General features: G+C 37.4%; 1 protein-coding gene across 4 annotated transcripts in view; it reads right to left on the bottom strand.

Annotated features, from left to right (window-relative positions):
- The window catches only part of CAMK4 (calcium/calmodulin dependent protein kinase IV), a 221,772-nt gene that overhangs the window by 66,960 nt on the left and 139,637 nt on the right, over positions 1-15,175 (bottom strand). The window lies entirely within an intron of this gene.

Genomic DNA, 15,175 nt, shown 5'->3' with positions numbered 1-15,175 from the left:
CTTTTCCAAAACGTGGCGGAATATACCATGTATCTTTTTTTAGATTTCTAAAAGCCATTACATTTCATGGAAAGTGCCCTCCTATAGACTTAGGTTGGCATTAGCACTTTTGAAAACCATGTGTTTTAACAATTTCTTGAATAATTAAACATATTTGGAGTCTTCTTGTCTTTTAGAAACCATAGATACAAGGCCAGTTCTAAAATATCCCAAGCACTCAAAATGCTGGGACCCTAAACAAGTTTTTGTAAATCATTAGATTCAAGTCAACGGGTATATAGTGTGCCTATTCTGTGCTATGAATAGAAAGGGGTATAGGCAGTGTTTGAGAGATGGTGAATGGTAGAGGAAAAGGATGACAGATACAGATGAATAGCTCCTGCAGATAACCCAGCCTATCACAGGATACAGGCCTGTGTACAACCGATCACAATACAGTGTGGTAAAGCCTACCCACTGAGCCATACAAAATGCCACAGCAGTTCAGGGGAGAGAGTCAATTTGCTGAAATTCTGAATTTATGTCTCTCAGGAAGAGAAAGAAATAAAAACGAAAACAAACATGTACATTTAGCTTCAGAATTGATTACAGGTGAGGGAAGAAGTGGGTAGGAACTTAGATTTAGGATAACTCTGTTCAGAAGTTTTCTAATAAATGGGGCACACAAGGTTATAGAAACCAAAACAGCCAAAATGTTCCATCTGCATTGATTTAAAGAAAGAAATGCAGAAAACTATCAAGAGCCTACAGGACTGCTTGAATGAATGGACTTTTGTACATATTGAGACTTAAGAAACCCAGAATCCCAGGGGTCAAGAAGGAAGACTTCTACAGATGCCCGGCTGTGTGGTCAAGCTTAGATCAGGAGTTTTAACCACTTGGGTTCCACTGGTGCGTGACCATGAGAAGGCTCATCGTTCTGAGCTTCAGTTTGCTCACAGCTGTAACATGGGGAATACTATGAATGCTTTCCTCATAGGAAAAGAGCTAGGAAAAACTGGCAAGTACCTGCTCTAGTTACTGAATTCATGGATTACAACACATTCTTCCCTATAGACACTCACTTGTTCTATTGTTCTTGATTGTTAAATATTGGTTAGAGGTCTGAGGCTGGTTTGATTTTGTTCCTTTCAGCATATTGTTTCTTTCCTTCTTGCATTCTCTTTAAAATGTTGCCATTATTTTCAAAATATTCAAAACAGATAAGGTCAATCTGAGTGTTTATCAGTTTGGTCAGTTTTGACCCAAATGAGCTATGGACTTATCTTTTTTTGTTTTTTGTGGTTTTTTGGCATAAGAATATTATCTCTTACTAAATCCTTGACTAATGTCTTTGTTTTATAGATTGTTCATCTCCTCTTGGGAAAATTACTTTCCTTAGACTGAATGCCTATTTCCATATCTGTCATCAACTTTCTTATTAGAGCATCTTTTTTCTTTTCTTTCTGCATTCTGGGAAAGCTTATCCTATGTGGCATCCAAATAAGTAATTCAATTATCTACAACTTTGATTCTACACTTTATTGTTTTTAATTCAGATCTTAATTTTTTAATTTGGTTTCTGCAACCTTTTGTTATTGTGTCAAAATTCCTTATCATTTATGCTGCTACCTTAATAGAGCTTTACTGTCATTTCAAGCTGGTGATTTACTAACTTGTTCAACATCAAGCTTGTTTCAATGTCAAAATACATGAATCTTTCGGAAAAAACAAAGCAGATGCATTTTAAATATATTTTCCACATTCTTTAATATGTTTTTCCAAAAGTATGCTGTTATTCTATATCTTGAAGACATTTCTCCCTGCTTTTGTGCTTTAGAATTTTTTTTAATTCATTTTAAAATATTAAGGGGGTACAAATGTTTTTGTTACATGTATCACTTTTGTAATGCTTGAGTCACTGCTACAAGTGTGCCCACCACCCGAATAGTGTTTATTATACCCCTTAGGTAGGTTTTTGCCCCTCCTCTCCTCTCCTCTCCCTTCTCCTCTGCTTGATTTCCACTGAGTTTTACTTCCCTCTGTGAACATGTGTGCTCATTGGTTGGTTCCAATTTAATAGCAAGTACATGAGGTGTTTGTTTCTTCATTCTTGAAATAATTAACTTAGGATAATAACCTCCAGTTCTATCCAAATTATTGTAAAAGACATTAATTCTTCCTTTTCATGGCTGAGTAGTACTCCATGGCATACACATACAACATTTTGTTAATCCCCCACTTATGAATTGATGAGCACTTGGGTAGACTTCATATCTTTGGAATTCTGAATAGCTGCAATTCACATTTGCTGCAATAAACATTTGAATGCAGGTGTGTTTCTGATAAAATGACTTCTTTCCCTTTGGGTAAATACCCAGTAGTGGGATTGCTGGATTGAATGGTAGGTCCACTTTTAGTTCTTTGAGGAATCGCCATATTGTTTTCCATAGAGGATGTACTAATTTTCAGTCCCACCAATATTGTATAAGTGGTCCTTTCTCTCCACATCCATGTAGTATCTATTGTTTATGGGCTTTTTAATAAAAGCCATTCTAACAGGGGTAAGGTAATATCTCAATGTGGTTTTAATTTGCATTTCCCTGATGATTAGTAGAGCATGGAGCATTAGTGGAGCAGGGAGCATTTTTTCATAATGTTTTGGCCATTTGTCTATCTTCTTTTGAAAAGCTTTTGTTCATGTCTTTTGCCCACTTTTTAATGGAGATCATTTTTTTCTTGCTGATTTGCTGGAGTTCTTTATAGATTCTGGATGTTGGCCCTTTATCTGATATATAGTTTGAGAATTATTTATTCCATTCTGTAGGTTGTCTATTTACTCTGTTGATTATTTCCTTACCCATGCAGAAGCTTTTTAGTTTAATCAAATCCCATTTATTTATTTTTGTTGTTGTTATCATTGCCATTGGGGTCTTAGTTATAAATTCTTTGCCTAGGTCAATATCTAGGAGAGTTTGGGCATGCTTGTAGCTTTGACTTGGGTGGTGCAAAGGCAAATATGTAACCAAAGCGTTTTACCTCTGTAATACTCTAAAAAAACTAAAATAAAAATAAATTCTTCCTTATTCAAGCTTAAAAAGGGGTTGATGCAAGCCTAATTTTTGCCAATAGATAAGACAAGTGGATTCTCTCCTGTGATCATCAGTATTGACCTCTTAATTCTATGCTGAAGGTCCAGTGAAGCTGCTCTAGTCATGTTTACAGTCTCTAGCAATTTTCTATCAGTTGTGGTTTGGCTGCACAGGAAACTCATCTGCTCCTCCACCTTACAATAAGGAATTGATTCCTGAATAATTTGGAACAATCTGTTTTCTTCTCTTGCTTAGAACATTATATAAAAGTCAACAGCTTTTAGAGAGCTAGTTCATCCATAGATCCTGCTGCCTTTAGCACAACCTACAACTGCTGTCACATTCCAGGGTCTCTTAGCCCCTCCTTTGCATTTATGAGACTTGGAGTCCAAGATTCACTATGGTGGAGAAAGAAAGAAGTTGAAACACACTTGGCTCTCAGAGAACGCGGCTCACTTAAAATAAGTCACTGGATGCTAGCTCTTTGTCTGTGGCTCACGTCTCTGTGGTAAAAGATTTCAGTAGACATGGATGAGAACACCCTCATCTCCCTCTGCTTGGTTCCTCTCTTGCCTACGTCCTGGTCTTCATTTGGTTCTTTGGTGATCCCTTTTAGAGTTTGGAAGCTTGTTGACAAATATGCCTTGTTCCTAGAAGCATTAAAACTTTGTATGTTTTCATTAAACAAAATAAAAATCTGAGAAAAGAAAAGGAAGCACTACAGGTAGTTTCTTTCTTAACCTGGAAATGTCTATACCTGCATTTTGCATGACACTATTTAAGCCTAGGAAGTATGAAGCTATTACTATTTAATAATCATGAAATCAAAACGCCATGGTTGAGGACTGACGTTAATAGAATATTATTATATTATTGCCTGAAAGATCTCCTTCTGACCCAGAAATAAAATATATTCTACCTGATTATTACAGAGGAGTGTTCATTTTTTTTCAATACCACTCCTGAATTAGCCATTCCCAAAATAAAAATTCATTTTTATAGGTCAAAGCCATCATAAATAGTAGATTCACATCACTCTATATAATGCAAAATATTGAGGGACCTCATTCCCCAAGAAAGGAGATATTTCAGCTTTTTGGCAAATGACCATTGCCAGAAAGCAAAGAAATAAATTTCATGGTCCCACTCCCATCCTCCAATAAATAATCACTGAAAGAAAAACCTAGAAATACAGTAGTTAACTAGAGTTTAACCTTAGTCACTCTTTACGATCCTGGGAGAAAAACAGGCATACAAAGAAAAGATCACTGTTCACCTTCATGTTACAGACTTTGATATTTCCTACAAAGTCATTCTTAAAAGAGAATCATTGTCAAAGGAATCTTCCCAGCTAAGAGCCCTTCCCTGGTGGCCTGCAGTAGGCAGAGGCTGATTCACACAGACCATGTCTATATATGTAAAGAAGAAACTGTCCTCTGAGGAAGCTCATTGGTGGTGGCAGAATTCTTGCCCAGGATTTCAGCTTTTCAGAGCATTCAATGCCAGAAGAATAGAATACATATATGTGCAAAATAGTGCCAGAGGAATAGAAAACAGGCCAAATTTTCAATAAGGGTAAGGTTTTGTGTTTTTTAAAGGTATTATGATATCCTTCCTCTTATTATGGTCTATATATACCTGCTTGGAGTGAGCATTCTAAAAATGTAATTAAAATGTCTAACCTTAAAACCTTATTCCCATATAGCTTGATTCTTCACCTTTTTTCTTACTCTTTATTCACATTAATCTTCATAGATCATCTACAGAAATAGAAACAAATTGCATGTCTTTCCTGGCTTTAAAAGGACACTGTGAGTACTGCTCTATTATTATATTTTAGGGTTTTTTTGTGTGTGCTTTTCTTTCATTCTCCCACTGTTAACTAGACAATATTTCTCACTCCTACTTAGGGTTATCCAATTCTCCTGCTCCAAAGTCAATGATTCTGTGAATTCCTTTTCCTAATCAACTAAAACCTGACAAAATAGCAGTGAAGGAAATTCTGAAGACCATAATCCAAGGACATCAAATGATAATTAGGTTATATCCATTCAGTAACCTCCTGTTTATGATAAGTTTACTGAGTTTTTGCAAAGGTGAAGACATTCTTCTGAATCCTGAAGCATTTCCTTCCAAGAAAGATAAGTAAGTTAGATGTTATTTCCTCTTTTTATTATGAAATCTTTCCAAGTCTTGTGTTTACTCTCAGTAGCTCTCCTTGGAACTTACAATGCATGTTGTGTACATAGTAAACATAGAGTCATCCTGGCCTAGAGGCTTTGGTTGGGCTTTAAAATGTTTATTTTTGCTGTTGCTGTTTTATTCATCATTTCGCAGCTAATGCAGAGAAAAAAGAAGACCATAAAAAGAAGAAAAAAATGTAAAAGAAGGAAACAGGAATGGAAGAAAAAGAGGTTATTAGAGGAACTATGAGACCAGATAAAAGAGAATGGAATAAAATCCTTAGAGAGGAAGTGGGCAGAGAAGTGAGAAGGGAACGTAGTGTTAAATGTTAACAAATGTAGGAAAGTTTATTCAGAAGTTCTTATTGATCCTCTAAGCCCTGTTATCTTCATGTTCCCTGCTCTAGATTACTTTTTATTATCTCAAAGTCTTCATATAGTTAACATTGATGAATACTGACAGTGAAGATTCAAGAGAAATTCTGGTCTTGGTCAGCACATTTCATCCATAGACTCATAAACCATATCCTTTTTGAGGTGGGGGGAGGGCGGTGCTTTTAATCTCTTGCCTGGACATTTTAATATTATCTTAACTGCTTTTGGATCTCATGTGGCCATGGGGGTGACACAATCACAGAAAAGTCTCTGAGAGCCTCTTCATCTGCAGAATCACATGAACCTCTTTAGAACATGAACCTAAGCCCCTCAGGGTGGGCTCCCTCTCTCTCTATCAAGCCCTGGTTCTCACAGGATGTACTTTACTTCCTAAAAATAACAAAAAACAGAGTTCATGCCTTTGCACCTTTATTACGTTTCTTAAAAACTTGTGGGATAAAAGGAGTATTTCTGGAATTCCTTTTCCTTCATATTGGTTGCCTATTAAATGATACTTTTTCTTATAAACTCTAATTCAGATATAACTTCCTCTGGCAGGATTTTTTTCTGACTCAGTTTCTCTCCAGATACATGGAATCGCTTTCTCCCTCTCTGATGCCTTTGAATCACTTGGTGCTCTTATATCGTCTCGTGGTCATGTGTTTATGTGTCTATCTGCCCAGTTTATTAGTGAGATTCTTGATCTCTGTATCCCAGAGTCTAGAACAGAGTCTGGGATACCAGGAATCAGCAACAGCTGAACCAAATTGTTGATATCATCCAACATTTACAAAAATCCTGAAACAAGAAAAGTCACTCAGAATGTAATCATCAACATAATATTTTATATGTGATAATTGGAAAATTCCTAGATATATGGTCCAGAATTTACTGTGGCTCTCCTGGGAATCAAAAGAGAGAGGGCCACATAGGCAGAATTTGATAAACTTTTAATATCATTATTATCATTGGTGATAATGATATACAGAAATACTTAATGAGAAAGATACTCCTTTCCTCTGCCCAGGAATTGTTTTTAGATCTCCAGTTTCCCAATATTGAGCTATAATTTCAGAATGTAGATTATTTTTCTGCTCTGAAATGTCTTTCTGATAAAACAGCTATGCTCTGATTGAGCCACTAGTCTAATTTATTATATGTCCATAAATCAAAATATCAGAACATTAATAGAACTGTTTGTTATTTCTTCTCTGGTAACTATGATCTCTCAATTCTTAGTAAGAATATATAAACACTTTTGCTTTTTACTGGTAAAATTATCATTATAGTGTTTCAATGCTTTGAACCTTGCATTGATTAAAATCCATCCTCCAGAGATCCGTGTTCAAATCTGCATAAGAAGAGACAAAAATCTCCCCAGAGAAAAAAAGTGCAAATACCATAGGAACTGACAGATTTTAAACAGACAACGAAAGAATCTACATTTTCTGTTTTAGCCTCTCATTGCTTAATTGAACTCTCAGAACCTATTCGTTGACAATAAGTGGACCCAAGCAGGAATGATATTCAAAACAAAGAACAAGTGTCAGAAAAGCAAGCTCGTTTTTAATACTCTTAAACCTCATTGTCCCTTCAAATCATACTTAATCCTGATTTAGCAGTGTGTGGGTGTATGTCTGATATTCAGTGAAACTCAGTTTTTAGTAATTTGTAGGATCAGAATCTTTTTATCTAGGAATATGCTCTTTGTTTTATATTAAAATGGATGGAAAATTATACAACTTGCTCTGGCCACAAAATCATTATTATCATATATACTCGAAAGTGTATTCAAGAAGGAGTTCAGATACTTATTGCTTCAAAGTAATAGATATACAATTTAAAGTGGTAGAAATATTGAGAAACTGTTATTGTCCTCTATGAGATATCAAGCTGAATTTTGATATGACATCTTTCTTCTCTGTCTTTATCAAGACTAGCTATGTTTCCCTTCATAATTACCAGACAGCAAAAACAGTCCCCAGCATCATGTACAGATACCCAATTATGCCAGTGAAAGAGAAAAGGCTTTTCCTCCCATGGGTCACCTTTTATTGAGGAGATACTTTTCCCAGAACTCACCAGCGGACTGCCCCTCAGAACCCACTGTGCAGGATCGGGTCATATGACCTTGCCCTAGCAGCAAGGGAGGCTGGGGGGAAAAGTTCTGGCACTTTCCATCTTTCTAAAAGGGAAACTGGCTCTACCAACAAGGAATGAGGTTGGAATGGAAGGTGGCTTTAATGTGTCAAACAACGTAATGTTAAATAATGTCTAGAATGCCCATTAAATGCATAAACATTATCAAGCATAGTCCTGGGTACTAACATAGACAGTAATTTATTTTAGTATTGCCTTGCTTTTTTGATTTCATGAACCCCTAGAAGTGTAATCAGTCTTGCAAAAATGACACCCTTCCTAGGTTATTTTTTGTTCTTTCAGATGTTACTTGTCAAGCTTAACAACCAGTCTTAACCAGCCTCTCCATGGGACCCACCATCCACCACCAACAGCTGATTCATGAATCGGACCACCTGAAGACCCTATGACTTCAAACCCTGGGCAAGCTGACTAGCATTCCAAAACCCACTATAAAAGCCTGGGTTGGTCAGAGAGAGAGAGATTTGAGGCTATTTCTCCCGTTCTCCTGATAGACTTCTTTCACATTAAAATTCCATTCTCTCTTGGCAATCCTCACTGTTTCGAAAATTGGCTCTTAGTGGGGCAAGTGACGGGACCTAGGCTGGACCCGGTTTTGGGTTTGGGAACAGAACCATTTCGTGCACTTGTGTAGACTATGGACATTTTGGAAGACTGTATGAATAGAAATGGGAACTTCGAGAATTTATTTTTTGGTTTTTGAATAAATTCCTGTATAACAATTTACTAAGCTGTTGTCTCTCAACTTTATATCCACCGTCCTACAGTCCACTTTATGATGCTGAGATTTGAATGTCGAGCCACAGTGTCCCTTCTCCTGCCGGCTCCCTGTGAGGCTTTGCCATGATAGGACATGAGGGAGAGAACGTGGAAGGCTGGGGTAGGGTGAAGGAAACTGCACCTTCCTGTTTGCTTTCTGAGTCTGCTTTTCTGCCTGTTATTCCTACCTTTGTCACCCCAGAGACACTCTTTCACCTGGCAGTGGCGCCATCCTGGGAGCAGCGGTTGATCCCAGTTGCCAGTCCTTCCTGTGCTCACAGAACCAGTCTCAGCGCCTCTCGCCAGCCACACCAGCACCGGCTGCTGGAGCGTCACCCTCAGAGACCCGAGTTCCAGTTTTGTGGGCAGTTCCTCTGAGCTCAGCGACACTCACCATCAGCCAACCAGTGACCCGCATCACAGGCCCGCAGAGCACCTCCTTCCACCCTCTAAGTTAGAATAATTTCAACCTCTTCATTTTGTTTCCCCAGTGCTGGGGGCGCCTGTTTCCTGAAGTCGATAACCCCTACGATACTTTATTTAGTGTTTCCTTAATATCTAGGCATCAATTCTTTATCCATTGATTCTCTAATAAACTAAATCTGTTGATTTAATTATTATTATTTTTTTTAGCAAAAGGAGCTTTTACTATTTTATCTTTTCCTGCATACTTATAATCACATCCACCTCTTGTTTTTCTTTGATGCTCAGATACCGTAGTGATTTTCATGATTTTAAAGGGTTAGATGCCTCTATTTGCCTCTATCTTCACCACTATGATCACAGTCTTTAACACGATCCTAAACAGAAAGCTATGTGCCGTGATGGTAGATTGAATAGTTCCTCAACAGTTTCCTTGTGTTTTTAAAAAATATTCAGTGCTACGCTTCATGTGTACACGTTTCTCTAGGCTCTGAAGTCATTTGAAATGAAGACATATCAAAGACAGCTGTGGCTAAAAAAAGAAGGAGGGCTGCATCAGTGGTGGGAAAATGAGGGGGACGATGACGTTTTTTTGGCAATAGAGGAACAGCAGGATACCGGTGGTGACAAGGCAGAATCTGGAGGTGGGGGCAGCAGTCGGAGACGTCAGAGGATATGGAATCTTCCCCAGTTATCTCTATCAGTCAATGGAAAAAGGGGCCTTTATGGTTTGTCACTGTGCTAGGACAAGATGACCCTTCCCGAGTGTCCAGAGTGACCTGGACCGTTTCACTTGAGACAACTGGAATTCATTTCAAGAAGAGAGAATACTCAAGGAGGCTTAAGGATCTGCGTTCACAGTCTTACTCCGAATGAATTCAAATCCAAAGGGGGAAACATCTTTCAAATGCACTTTAAAAGCCTTCACAAATGCTATTTTTAAAGCCAAAAAAGCAGAAGGAGCAAGGTTACAGTTGGAGAAATACTGTAAAATACATGGAGCAAGAATCAGGATGGAATGGGGATGGAGGGAAGGATTGCAAGACGTGTTACATAAGGGGTATAATTATACCTGTAACATATTTCCCAAGAACTTTTCGATCTTGAAGCTTTCTGCTTCTGTGCTTTCAACAACCAGCCTAGATATAGTCTTGTAACTGTGTGATCCAGAGCAAATGTGAGATGTATCACTGATTACTTTGAGTTCCCAACTGTCCTATTTTTTATAGCTATCTATAGCTATGTAGTTAACAATAAACTTTTTCATAAATGCCAGCCATTTCTCACAAGTTTTAAATTGCTTTGATTTCTACCTGGGAAACAGGGAAATTATTTTAATTTTTTTTTTTTTTTTGCTGCTAAGTTAACCCTTAGTTGCAACAATCAGAGAAAATCTGATTTTTTATGAAGCTTCTTTCAAAGAGTGTTTGACTTGAATGTGGTAGCTTAGCTCCTAAATAGAAACTTTGTGAGTAGAAAAAAATAACATTTTTTTAAAAAAATGTAGGATTAGCAGTAGATTAAATAATTTATCTTTGCAGACTTGAAACACAGTTCCAAGAACTCTAGTCCCTCTGTTCCATGTGAGTCACACCTATCTGGAGCATCCCTGCTTGAGCTCTTTTTTCCCTTAGTATAATCCCAATAGGTGGAAAATTCTGATGCTGAGAACATCCATTTCTCATTCATTGAATGAAAATAGAGTTTCCCCAGTCAGCTGCCTGAGGTATCCTTAAATTGAAGGATGCCCTCCGTGGTTAAGCCAGAAGAGTCAAGAGCTGATGATCTACAAGAATAGAGGCAACTGGAAAGAACATACTGAGGAAGGGGAATTCTGAATGGCAAGAAAGTAATAAAATGACAGAAAGGAGGCTGAAAAAAATGTCATGCATGGAAGCAAGTTATATAGCTTTCTTTCATAGGACATGAGTAGAAAAATGATAGTAAAGCTGTTCACTACAGGTGTCCTCATCTAGAAAGACAAAATATATAGCATGGCGGGTATCTCTGAATGTTTTGATTGATTTTCATTTACTTAGTAAATATTTATTGAGCACCTACTATTACCAGGTACTATTTTAGGCACTGGGAATATAAAAATGCACAGCACAAAGTTCCTACTTTATGAAGAGACAATAAATACTACGCACACAGACAAAATAATGTATGATTACAAATAATTATAAATGCAAAAAAAGGCGATAACACATGGTAATAGAATTGAGGATGGCTTGGAGAAGTAGTGGGGGGCACTATTTTAGGTGGAGCAGTCAGGGCAGGTCTCTCTGGAGAGGTGATATGTGAGTAGAGACCTGAAAGCAGTAAGAATGGAGCCGCAGGAACATATTCCTCAGATATGAGGACAGAGGGTCCCAGAAGAGAAACAGCAAGTACCCTGAGATGAGAAACAGCTTAGATCTTTCTCAGGGTCCCAATACAAGGTCACTCCAGCACAGTGAGGAGAACAAAAATGGTATTCAGTGAGATTGGGATGGTGGGAAGGAACCTGTATATGTAGGACATTCTAGGATACGTTAAGGAATTTTGATTTTATTCTACTTTCAATGGGATGCCATTGGCCAGGGGTGGGGAACCTGTGGCCAGAAGGGCACATGTAGACTTCTAGGTCCTTAACAGTGGCCTTTAGACTGAATCCAAATTTTATAGAGCAGATCCTTTTATTTGTATTAAAAATATAAAAGATGAACAAAAATGTATTATTTTATTTTTAAAGTGAATGTAATTAAAATGCCAAAGAATAAAATAAGTTTCAATGAAATAATCCTCCCAGATTGACAAGCACAATTAGAACATTAGTGAGCCATAAAGGCTAAACTGACAGCTGCTACGCTCATGATTTAGTTCTACCTTCCCCCACCTGACACTACGACCACACGAGGCTGGTCGGCAAGAGTTTATGAGGGTTGAATATGACAGTCTGTTATCAGCTTTTGACAACAGTGCACTATGTTTCTGTTTGAAGTGGAATTTGTGAATAATTGCACAGCTCCACAGTATTTTTAAATTCTGTCTGCTTAACAGCCCATCATGTCAAAGACCAATAGAATGCTGAAAGAAGAAAACAGATTTTTTAATGAGGATTGAGAATTGCAATATTATCTTGGGTTTTTTTTGCTAAAGATAAGATGATTTGCTTGCTTTGTGATACTGGAATATCAACATTAAAGAAATTCAGTTCTCATCAGCATTATAATATTCATAAGGACCATAAATATTTTAAATTAGAGGGAGAGGAGCAAAAGGTTGTATTGCAGAAATTAAACGAAGAGCAAAAGCAAAGATAATTTGTTTCAAGCAGCAATGAGACCTGGAAATAATGACACTGAAGCAACTTATAAAGTAGCTTACATACTCAGGGAAAAAGGGAAGCCATTTAGTGATGCAGAAATTGTGAAAGAATGCATTGTTAAAGTTGTAGGATGCTTATACCCTTATAATGTTTCAAAGTAGAAACAACTGCCTCTTTCAAGTAGAGCCATAACTAATCAGCAGCATGAATTAACCTTCAATTTAACAGAACAACTTCATGCAATACTTCAAAAGGAAATTATATATTATTCAACTGCTTTGGATGAATCAACTCATATTACCGACTAAGCATAGGTTTTATTCTTCATTCAGGTTTTATACTTCATTCAGGTCATAACAGAAAATTTTCTTTGCTACAAAGAGTTACTCGCTTTGGGCACTCCTGCAAACAGAACAAACAGAACAACAACTTTCAAGATAAACATCATGAAGTTGGACTGAATTCGGTGAATTTAGTGAGTGTGTGTAGAAAGAGCGCACCTTCCATGACAGGAAAACATGAAGGGTTTATTGCACAGAAAAAGTATTAACAGACCCAGATGCTCTCATTTATTTTCACTGTATCTTGCATCAGAAAACTATGTGTGCTAAATCTACTATTTTAAGTGAGACTTTGCAACAAGTTGTAAGTATTGTTAACTATATTCTTGCAAATGCAACATGGCATCCTCAGTTTTGTAACATGCTAAAGTTGAACAATTTTGTAACATGCTAATGTTTAACAATTCAGTGTGGATTTACTGAATCATTCTAAAGTGTGTTAGCTATAACAGAGGTAGGTGTTACCCAAAATTTCATCTCTGTGAGAACAGACAGTTAAATTTTATGAAGAACAGAATCAGCAATGTGAACTATTGAAAGAAGATTTCTATAGGAATGCAGCATTTCTGTGTGATATAATGTCAAATCAAAATAACTTGAATATTTCTTTGCAAGGTACGGTGGCAAAAAATCCAAACATTTTGAAAAAAGCTATCTTTTCTTCAAAACACGTCTTCTTCAAAAGGAAATTTCAGGTGAACATTTTCCCGTTAGCTAAGGTCATTGATAAGCAGGATGATATATGTGAATCATTTGAAGAATGTGCAGCTGTTATAGACCTATAAATTTGAGAATACAATGAAAGTTTCACTGACTTTGAGAAACATGACATCGCACTCAAATTAGCATTTCAGCCTCACCTAGTTGATATCTCCAAGGCACCTAAAGAACTACAGATAGAACTGATTGACCTCTCAATCATTGATGCTAAGGAAGACCCAATTGAAATATGGAAAAATGCAGTAAAATAACTGTGCCTTCGGCGATATGCTCGAAAAATGCTTTCTTGCTTTTCAAACAATTATTGCTGCAAATCTACATTCTGCTACCTAACCTGAATCAAGACACCCTTAAGGTCACAAATGACTGATACTGTCTAGAGGATCAACTGAAACTGTGGACCTCCATGCTGCAACCAAATACTCAATTGCTTTCCAACACAAAGCAGACACAACAAAGTCATTAAAAGGTTAGTTAACTTTAAAATTAACAAATAGTTTTCATTTTTTTTGAAGTTATTAATATGTAGGAATTAGATTTTTCCAAAATGATGTATATTTTTAAGCATATCTAATTCAAGTTTCTTGAATGTGGCCTTATTTGATTATAGCTAAATTAATGCAGCCTTCCAACATGAAAAGTTTCTTCACCCCTACCATTGGCACTGTAAGCACAGAAATGATATAATTGTTTTATAATTTAAATAATAACTGGATGATGTCAAGAGAGTGGACATTAGGTAGTGGAAGTAGGTTGCCCCACTAGAAGGTTCTGCAGCAGTCTGAGTGGGAGATGATGAAGACTGAAACTGGTGCTATGGATTAGTGAAGATGAAAAATGGTCAAATTCAAGTTATAATTTGGAGGTAGACTTGATAGGACTTGTTCATGGGATTATTAGGATGTGAGGTAAACAAATCAAGGGTGAACTACAGGTTTTTAGCAAACAGTTGCTGAATGGCAGTGCCATTTAACAAGATGAAGAAGACTGAAGGAGCCTTGTAAGAGTTCTTTCCTGGTTGCAGTGAATGAGACAATCAAGGAATCTATATCTACTGTAAAACAGACAGCTTGAATTACAAAGATGGCAGTGTGGAAATGTGAGGGATGTCTGAAGCTGGTCAGAGAAAAGTTAGATACTACATGATAAACAAGTAGTTCTGCCAAGATGAAATCATATTCAAAGTGAAATCATGCTTTTATGGCAAACAACAGACTATCATTCAAAACTGCATCTAGGATGCAGTGAAAATCCAGGAATGGAGGAGGACATGAAGAAATGGTATCAGCAGAAAAAAAAAAAATAGTACCAGATCAGATAGTAGTAAAAGGTACATCTTTTGGTGTGTCAGTATAGTTCACAAGAAACAATTATCCTTTTTCCAGTACTTCTGTCTGATAGTGTGCACCAAAGGCAAACAAGAAACATTCAAAGCAATTATTTTGAAGATTGATCTATTTTGAAATAATGTCTTGTCAGCAGAACAATGTAGGAGGGGAGGGTGCTAGCATGAGGGGCACGTGTCCCTCTCCCTTCACTGTCACATCCTCCACTCACTGTCTCACATGGCATTAGTGCATAATGTGCTACTGTCCCAGGAAGGGGAAAAAAAAATGTCTGAGAGACAACAGAATGCGATCTTCCTTCCCTCCTTCCTTCCTTCCCTCCCTCCTTCCTTCCCTCCTTCCTTCCTTCCCTCCTTCCTTCCTTCCCTCCTTCCTTCCTTCCCTCCTTCCTTCCTTCCCTCCTTCCTTCCTTCCCTCCTTCCTTCCTTCCCTCCTTCCTTCCTTCCCTCCTTCCTTCCTTCCCTCCTTCCTTCCCTCCTTCCTTCCC

Source organism: Microcebus murinus, chromosome 11, assembly GCF_040939455.1.
Source record: "Microcebus murinus isolate Inina chromosome 11, M.murinus_Inina_mat1.0, whole genome shotgun sequence".
Lineage (NCBI taxonomy): Eukaryota > Metazoa > Chordata > Mammalia > Primates > Cheirogaleidae > Microcebus > Microcebus murinus.
This window is presented reverse-complemented; position numbering and strand designations above follow the sequence as displayed.